Source organism: Berghia stephanieae, chromosome 5 (assembly GCF_034508935.2).
Source record: "Berghia stephanieae isolate SIO BIC M18660-M18661 chromosome 5, UCSD_Bste_1.3, whole genome shotgun sequence".
NCBI lineage: Eukaryota > Metazoa > Mollusca > Gastropoda > Nudibranchia > Aeolidiidae > Berghia > Berghia stephanieae.
The window spans coordinates 44,324,277-44,334,276 of NC_088364.1; positions in this window are offsets into that span (position 1 = coordinate 44,324,277).

Sequence of the window (10,000 nt, forward strand, 5' to 3'; positions counted from 1 at the left end):
CTCCGACCTTTTGTTGTTGTTATTTTTAGACATTGTGTTCAGAGATTCGTGGTGATTTAATGAAAAGGAGATTTGTTCGAGGTTGATATCCCGTGTTTTTATTATTGTTCCTTGCCATTTATATACAGATGATATCTCAAGTCCAAGAAGCCCCAGGTCTGAAAATTTGATTTTTCTCGGAAAGATGTTTATCATTTCAATCGAAGGATGGTTGAAGGACGACAGTACCGGCCAAAATTTGAAATGTGTCTTTTCAGAAAATGGCAGCCCATCCAGACAGACTAGGAGTCCTGTATTCTCTATGGCCCATCCGTGAGTTCATGGTCAACCCATGATCTTGGCTAATACAAGCATATGATGTGTGACCCACCGCCACAAATGGCTGTTATACCGGTTTGAACTAGATGCAGAAGGCTGGATTGTAAATCATATTGATCCGAACTGTATGAAATGTTAGATTTTATCTTCTTTTTTTTTTCTTTGCTTTGTTTTTGTTTTATTTTTTTGTTTCTTTTTTTTCTGATTTTGTCGTTTTATTGTTTTGTTGTTGTTGTTTTTTGGGTTTTTTTTTTTGGGGGGGGGAGTTGTTTTTTATTTTGTTTTTATTTATTTATTTCGGGGGGGGGGGGGGGTTGTATTTTTTGTGTGCGTGTTTCGTTTTTTTTTTACCTTTTTTGTTTGTTTGTTTTTTTGTTGTTTTTTTTTTTTTTGGGGGGGGGGGGGGGTTCGTTATTGGGGGGGGGGGGGGAGGGGGGAGTTGTTGTTGTTGATTCATATTTCAAAAACTATGTTAATCCTCCCCAATAATGCATTTCAACGTATTCACATGTATAATGTTATTGATTGTGAATGGCGCTTTTATTATATCTAAACAATCCTCACATAATACTGATTTAAGACGGACTGTAACAATTCACCGAATATTTCATCAAGAATAACCTACAGTCTTCAATCTTAACACCCTGAGATTAATGTAAATGTTCCTGCTCGAAGCTCGAAAAAATAAATTATAATGTGAAATTGAATGTTAGCTTCAATTAATTACAAAAACAGATCAAATGAACGCTTCGGGGTTCCCCTTTATCAACAAAACAGGATGAATGAAACACTACAGATGAATGAGATAATGTGGTTGTGGCGTTGTTAAAATGAATAAACAAAACAATGTTCATATTATTATTTACACCCTGAGATTAGTGCTTAGACCACTCACTGTGCCAAAATAAGAATTAAAAAACCCGTTGGCATCATGCCTCCTGTAGCGTGTTTGTATTTTTGGTTCTCAGACAAGCAGGTAATCATTATTAGCTAGTTGTGTCCGTCTGCCTGTCACACTTTTTACACTTCGTTACCATCAAGAATGTTTGGAGTTGTAAAACACCTGCTAGGTGAAGAGAAATACCTGGGGGAGAATAATAAAAAATATAAGAGAATATGCGTGTATACACATACAACACATACCATATTATTATTATTATCATTATTATTATCATTATTATTATCATTATTATTATTATTATTATTATTATTATTATTATTATTATTATTATTTATTATTATTATTATTTTATTATTATTTTACTATTATTATTATTATCATCATCATTATCATCATCATCATCATCATCATCATCATCATCATCATCATCATCATCATCATCATCATTATTATTATTATCATATTATTATTATTATTATTATTATTATTATTATTATTATTATTATTATTATTATTATTATTATTTATCCTAAACTCATCCGGTTATTTCCTCCTACAACGTTGTGTTATCTGTTGATGGAATATTCATTTCCAATCCACATCAACCATACATATATATATATACATATATTATATATTATATATATATATATATATATATATATATACATATATATATATATATATACAAAAAAATAATGGGACTCTGCTTATTCTTTAAGACAAATTGAATCAATACCATTCATCTTACCTCAAATAAAATCTTGGTATTAACCAGTATAATTATTTTTCTCAACAATCTCCGTCTCTCTCGATAACCGGACCACAATTTACCTTTTTGTAAGGACCTGTATCCCGACCTCGTAAAAGCAGAGTTGTTTGAACTTTTAGTCAATTTTTCACCACTGTCTTAGCGTCATTATCATATTTAAAGCGATGTCTCCTCATTCCTCCTTCAGTAGAACAAAGAGATGAAAGTCTAAAGGTGTCAAGTCTGGTGAATAAGGAGGGCGAGACAGCGATGTCCATCAAAATGATGCGATTACCTCCCTTTTCCTTCACGTGTGTGTGGAAGGGCATTTTCACGAAGAAACGGTACTCGATCCATCTCCAAATCCGGTCTAACTCGACGAATTCTTGCTTTCAGTTGCTTCAGTCTTTATGTACTATTCAGAGTTGACAGTGGGGATCTGTGGTAGGAAATCAACGAGGATTACACCTCTAATGTCACAATGGTCTTTAGGGAAGAGGGATGCCACCACTCTTTTGAATGTCTGTTCGACTCAGGTTCATATGATGATTATTCCATTTAGCCGGGAATGCTCGGAACAGCAATTCACCCTTTCCCGCTCTTGATCAACTGCCTGGGTACCCAGAGAGTGCAGACCTTTGAGAATCCCAAGGATTTGACGAGTTGATGAGCACTTCCATGACTGATTTTAAGATCTCCTGCTATGTCATCATAAGATGTTATTCTGTCGGATCTGATATATATATAAGGTCACTCACATTTTTTTGCCAATATAATTGTTTCAATGTCTTCCATATCGTCAGGCGATAATTAGTGTACACACTGCGGATAATTGTCGACTGACGATATGGAAAACATTGGAACAATTGTATCGGCAAAAAAATGTGAGTGACCTTATTTATTTTGATATGCTCTAACCAACATTATCGAGCACTCTCGTACCTACAAGTACATACCAACACTCATATATATTATTTATATATATATATATATATTATATATATATATATATATTATATATATATATATAATGTAAATAAAGTCACTCATATTTTTTGCCGAGACAATTGTTTCTATGCCCTCAATGTCGCCAGTCGGCATATTATCATTATTTCTACTAGCTCTAACCAACATTATCGAGCACTCTCGTACCTACAAGTACCCACAAACACCCATATAATGCAATCTGCAGACAATACTGTTTGTGTACTACATCTCATCAATGCAGCTTAGCATATTATGCTTCTAAAAGCAAAGGGAGATTACATACTGTTGCCAAGAGTGCTCAAACTACGAATGTAGTGAGCTCATGCATTTGCAAAGAATGAGGCCAAAATCATTCTTCTACTATGGTGCTCAACAAAGTCCTAAGTTCCCATAGGGTAAAGGCATGTATAGAATGAATTTCAGACACTACTGTCTCGGCAGTCTTCATACTTTGGTTCACAATACATCTTGAGCTTGAGCTTTTTTATATAGCGCAATATCTACTAAACATGCTCAAATCCCTTTACAATAGCAACACGTTATATATAGAACGAGTCATGACGCTTGTTAGGCGATATTACAATTATTTTTATCCGACAGAGACAACACTATTAACGACCTGGTACCCATTTTACACCTGAGTACGGTGAGAGAATGTGAGTAGAGAGCCTTTTCCAATGACTCAATTATGCGCCGAGCGAGGCTCATGTCCCAGGACCTTCCGATCCGAAAGCGCGTGTCATACCACACGACCACATAGCCGCACAATATCTTGTGCTTTTTCATCGGCAACTTGAAATAAAAGCTGTCAACTGTTATGATTTCAACATCAAAAATAATTTTCCTATCTTTTAATATAATTTGTAATCCATCGAGTCAATATGGTATTATGTCGGAATGACTGGATGAAGAGAATCTTGTGAAATGTCAAAATCCTAAGGACGATGTAGATCGAGAAATTTTGTATAAATAAAATAACTAAAATATTAAATGACCAGTATCATCCACTAAGACCATCAGTTATTATGTCAGAAAGAAGTGGTCGCCCTTTCTCTATTTCAACGAAAACAGAGAGACACCGAAAATCTTTTCTGCCGTCCAGTATTAGGCTTTATAACAACAAGCAATAATCATTTTATATAATTATTTCGCATTTTTGCTTTCAAAAAATGTAAATATTAATTTATTAATTTATTTGTTTTGCAATCTTTTCAATTTTCAATTTATAGTGACAGTTTTAACTATTTTACAGTTTTGAAATTATTCATATTATAAAGCGCAGCTCTGGTTATGGAGCTGTTCCTTTTTTATATATACATCCTATTTCCATTGTATTTTTATCTTATTGTGTAAATTATAACACGTCTGTACAAAAAATTTCCTTTTTGAGATGCAATAAAGTATTATTATTATTATTATTATTATTATTATTATTATTATTATTATTATTATTATTATTATTATTATTATTATTATTATTATTATTATTATTATTATTATTATTATTATTATATAAGAAAATTGTATCTAATTTTTAATTTAAGAAATAAAATTCGTTCTCTTCAATGAACACTCAAATCTTCTACTGATATGATAAAACTGGGCGCATTATGACATTGAAATTGCGTTGTTTGAATAAACTCTCCAATCACTGAATCGATGGCAACCACATTTTCCAATGACGTTCTGTATGTCGATGAGTGTTTTTACGGCCCATACTTTTCAATGTTAGTGGTTGTTTGAAAAAACAAATAACTCTACCCATCTCCCTAAATAGTAACGGGTAATGATGATGTGTTTACAATAAAAATATGTGACGTCAGATTATAAATCGTTAAATTCCACTAAAAATTTTGATTCTTTAAAAAGAAGTCTTTTATTCAAAGATGACGACATCGGAATTGATTGAGGGGTAGAATACACTTTTGCATTTTGGAATTCATTTTGCTATCACGATCATGTCTCATCGACTCCTCCCCCCCCCCCCCCCCTCTCTCTCTCTCTCTCTCTCTCTCTCACTCACACACACACACACACACACTCACATACACACACTTCTCTCTTTCTATCTCTATCTCTATCTATCTATCTATCTATCTATCTATCTATCTATCTATCTATCTATCTATCTATCTATCCATCTACCACTCTCGCGCAAGCTCGTGCAGCGGTTGGGAACACGTCTGGAATTCCAAAAAGCAAGAGTGCAAGTATCGAATATTATCTATCTACAAACACAGACCTTTTTTGGGGCTATTTTAATTTACGACAAACTTACGATCAGTCTACAGCAGAAGAGATTCACGCATTCGACTACAACTTTGAATCGAGCGATACTGCTAACAGTGAATGACACAATCAGTCGGATGGTGAAAATCAAAACTGAGTTCTTGTTATATATGATTAAATGAACCCTTTTTGTACATCTTCGAGAAATATCAATGTTTAATTTCACTTCTAAATATTTTTTACAGCTAGTCAAGTTGAATCAGTATGAAATTTGAGAAAAGTTGCTGGATACCTTTCCGATATATCTGACCATAACTTAATGAAAAATCCCCCGATTTACTTCAAATAAAGATTAAAATGCTCCGGGAAGCATATTCTTTCAGAAAATGCAAAAAATACAAATCCAAAATTTTCACCTTCCGACTGATTATGTCATGCATGGATACTGGGCGGCATTATGTTATTGTTACTCCTGTTATTAAGTCAATCCTCTGCTAAATAGTTTTATTTGTTGTTTTTTTTAAATCACGATTCGGTTGAAGATCGGGACTCAATTTGTGTAAGTATAAAACTTAAGATGAGGCATCGTGGTTCAGCAATCTTATCTTTCGAAGATCCTGCAAATCCTTTCAAAGTTAAAATGACATTAGAACGCCTGACATTCTCATTCCTATCATATAATTAGTTCGGAAGAAATTATTAATTTCTTATTGTATTCTTTTTTATCAAAATAGAATTGGGCGGAGGGGTGGGGGGGGGATCAATTTTTTTCTCCTTATAGCCCATGTCAAATTTTTACCAACGAGCTTAGAATTATTGGAAAATCTATAAAACAATATTTTGTACATTGATATACAAGTAACTTGCAAAACTGTTTGTTAAAATTAAGGGTTATTATAAAACCCGTTGGCTCAAATGATTATTTAGAAAATCTGACGAGGCAAAATGATCGGTAATTCGATATTGTGAATCGCCATCTGGCCCTTTTGTTGCCAGTTTCATTTGCGCGCACCTACAGATTTTATTATCAGACCGATTTCGATCATTAATGGCTCAACATATTCGTCTCGATCTATGAATGTTTATATCCACAATACTAGTATATTAATTAAAATATATGATTGCCTGTTCTTTAATTGCTTTTATTTCCCCGCAAATATTACGTGTTCTCCACTACTTTTTATTAGAAACGTCGTAGTGTTTTGTAATTTTCCATTGACCCGTAACATTCACCCCTGCCCCAAATGGTGGTCAGGTAGAATTGGTAACAGAGACTAAGAAAGGAGCGGGCGGGGTGGAGGGTGGAGATGAGATGTGCCAAAAGTTTTGTATGTAATGTTTTTAACTGAAGGCTTGTCATGTCGGCATGCATTCCTCATTATCCAGGCCTTCTTATTGGGGTTTGGTTTTATTGCTATGTTATGGTCAGATACTGGCTGGGGAGAAATGGATATGTTGGAGTAAATGCGGACTGTGTGTGAGAAAGAGAGAGAGAGAGAGAGAGAGAGAGAGAGAGAGAGAGAGAGAGAGAGAGAGGGGGGGGGGTTGCGAAATATCAAGTAAGAGGGGGATTGGAGGAGACATGAGCATGGTAGCAAAGATGATATAATGGTGATGGAGGGAAATTGTGTTTGGTAGATGTGTGTGTGCCTTGTGTGGGTTTTAAGGTAGATAGATAGATAGATAGATAGATAGATAGATAGATAGATAGATAGATAGATAGATAGATAGATAGATAGATAGATAGATAGATAGATAGATAGATAGATAGATAGATAGATAGATAGATAGATAGATACATAGATAGATAGATAGATAGATAGATAGATAGATAGATAGATAGATAGATAGATAGATAGATAGATAGATAGATAGATAGATAGATAGACAGATAGATAGATAGATAGAATGATAGATAGATAGATAGATAGATAGATAGATAGATAGATAGATAGATAGATAGATAGATAGATAGATAGATAGATAGATAGATTGGGTTTTTTTTTATTCTATCCATGATGGTTCCACTCCCTAGCCAACAAGTTTTATTTACTCTCCTCTGCGTCACATTGTTTTTCCTTTGTAATAAAGTAATCTTTTGAAAGAAGTCATACTTTATTATAAATAAATTAACCAGTCACTGTATTACTCTGAAAAAAAAACACTTATTTAAAAATTTGGCCAAAAAACTTGTCCTTCAAATATTGATCGATTTAAGTGACCCCCATATTGGAAAAAAAACCTCTCAAACCTGGGACTTCGTGAAGTCTTCCTTAGTCCCAGGTTTGATAGTTTTTACCAATATGAAGCTCACTTAAATCGATCGATATTTGAAGGACGAGTGTTTTGGCCAAAGAACGGCAGTCAATTGGTTAATACAGAATTGTGCTGCTATGTGGTCTTGTGGTATGACACTCGTTTTCGGATCAGAAGGTCCTGGGTTCGAGCTTCCCTCGGCGCATAGTTGAATCATTGGAAAAGGCTCTTTACTCTCATTCTCTCACCGTACTCGGGTGTAAAATGAGTACCTGGCCGTTAACATTCTTGTCTCGTTGAGAAAAAAAATGTAATATCGCCTAACAGGCGTCATGTCTAGTTCTACACGTTACGTGTTTATCTTAGTCAGTAGCCCTTTGTGAAGAGCGTCGAGTACTTCTAGTGGATATTGCGCTATATAAAAGCTCACGTTTTCTTTTTGCGTGTGTTTTTTTTTTTTTAAGTCTCGTGACTTGTCCTCAATCGACATTTTATATGGACAACCCCATGTTTAAAATGGCCCCGGTAAATAATCTCTTTAATGTCTGGGTGGTTTCTCTCTCAGTTCGTGTTGTTTCTCATTGTTTGGCATTGTTCCACATAATTTCTTATCTTTTTGTTCAACGTTCTGATGACATGATGTAATGTATAGGATAATCCATCAAGTGACCCAGTTTTCCGATCCATGAGCTAGATAATAATAATATCTTTACCAGACCACCAGGCACAACTTTCAAACCTTCACGTCTTACAATTATAGTCGTACTATTTAACAGACAGGTTATGGGGGGTTTACAGCGTCATTAAAAGGTCGTCTGAGGACAGGTGGGTATTCTTGCATTGTGGCAAAGTTGTAAAAGTGATAATAAGTGTTTCAACAGGGGTCGCTCACGTGGTTACTGGTTGAAGATCATTATCGGTTATTATGGAATTCTTAAAGCTCATAGAGATCACTCAAGAAAATCCAATTCATATCCGTGATGGGATCGTGGGCTTTTTTTTTTCGGACTCTCTGACCACCAAGCAGGTGTTTTTTTTTAGTTAATAGATCTGAAAGAAAACCTATTATTGCTAATGACGAGAATGTCGTCCATGAGTCTTGTTTTAGTTCCGGAGGAATGTAAAATAATGCATAGGTTATGGGGGAAACTATAGTTTTCTTGTGATTGTATATTCAACCGCAATGCATTTTTTAAAATGGGGTTGTGGGTCAAAATTGTTTCGGACAGTCCTATGTTTAAACTTTTTCCAAAGAGCACCAAAATAATCTACAAATTATAAAAGTTCTTTTTATAGATCAAGCCGTTAATAATTGTTTAAGCAATTGTAATATCGCATAACAGACGTTATGCCTCGTTCTACACGTAACTTGTAAAGCTTTTTAAAATGAAGAGTACGAGTTTGTAATTCTATCACCTGTTGACTCAAGTGCTTATTTATAAAATATACAAGATCGTAATAATCGGTCCTTTGATTATTTCATTTATAAATCCTGCTAGGCCATTATAATCGGTCATTTGACGCTGGAATCAGCAACTGGCCGCCCCGTTGCCATATTTATTTCGTAACAGCCTTTATTTCTCCTCAAATATTGCGGGTTCTCTTTACTAGCGTTATAACAATGACCCTTATTTCTGAAACTTCCATCTTCCCTTGATCAGCTGCAAGTTGTTATAATATCAATACATTATTTATTAAGGAATATACAATAGCTGAGCTGCGGTAAATCATCATTTATTTATAAAGTCTGTGTAAAAGAATAGCTGGATATAAATCGTTCAGATAAAATGGAGAGAGACAGTCACATTTCTAAAAGGATAACGGGTGGAGAAGGAGGAGGAAGAAGAGGAGGAGAAGGAGGAGAAGGAAGAATGACACAACACTTTTTTTCCATTTGACCAGAAAACTGTTACTTCATATCGTTAAATTAGATGACCTCCATTTTGTTATCGTATAGTATCGTATCGTTTAAGAGCTAAGAGGTTCTAAAAACCTTTAAATGCTCTATGTAACTTGTATGCATAGATACGATTTATCAATTTTATAAATAGCCAATGTCAATTAATTGATAATATTGAGAAATCTAATACATAAATAAGTGTCATATTCAATCTTCGTAGTATAATTAACTATATTTACATTCATTTGGAATTTCCAAATTGTACATTCGAGAGTTTCAAATAATTGATATATAAATGCAATAATATCCACTGTCATGTTACATTATTCGTCAAAATCAAATATTATGTTGGTAAGCTCTTTATCAATGGCATCCTTAAAATTATTAATTAAATTAGATTTTTTTGTCTCAAACTTTAGATAATTCCAAATTGTCATTCAAAAATTAGATTAATTTCCTTATAGACAAATAAACCTTTCAACAAATATCTTAAACTAATCTCCCTCGTGTTTGTATCATGAGAATAATTAAATATTTTGAGAAGTTTTCACAAACTAGATTTCATCTTAGTGAAACAACGTTTTTTGTTTGTTTTGTTTTGTTGTGTTCTTTGGGGGATTTTTTCGGGGGGGGGGATGCTTTTTTATTTTTATTTTTC